The following is a 377-nucleotide window of genomic DNA, read 5'->3' on the forward strand; positions in this document are numbered from 1 at the left end:
CAACCTAGCACAAGCAGCTGCCACACTTTAGGAAATGAATAGTAGAATGGGTTGGAGAAGATAGGGAAACAAAAAGGGGGAGGGAAAAAGGGTTGAGGCCCAAGGCAGGGGGATCCCCCCACTGGATCCCAGTCTCTGTCTCCTATGCCCCTCCACTGCAACAACAGGCAAGAGATTAATTTTCATAAACCAATTCAGATTTTTGGTCAAAATAGCTGTGCTAGACATCTAAGGTCATGTAACACTATAGGAAGGTATATTAAAGGGTAGTGAAGGGCAGTTGAGTTATTAGTTTGTTACTATACTATACTCAACAATTTACAGTAATATTGGAAAGGTAAAGGGTAAAGGAGTTGATGGGTAAAATGATACATAAA

Source organism: Penaeus monodon, chromosome 37 (genome assembly GCF_015228065.2).
Source record: "Penaeus monodon isolate SGIC_2016 chromosome 37, NSTDA_Pmon_1, whole genome shotgun sequence".
Classification (NCBI taxonomy): Eukaryota; Metazoa; Arthropoda; class Malacostraca; order Decapoda; family Penaeidae; genus Penaeus; species Penaeus monodon.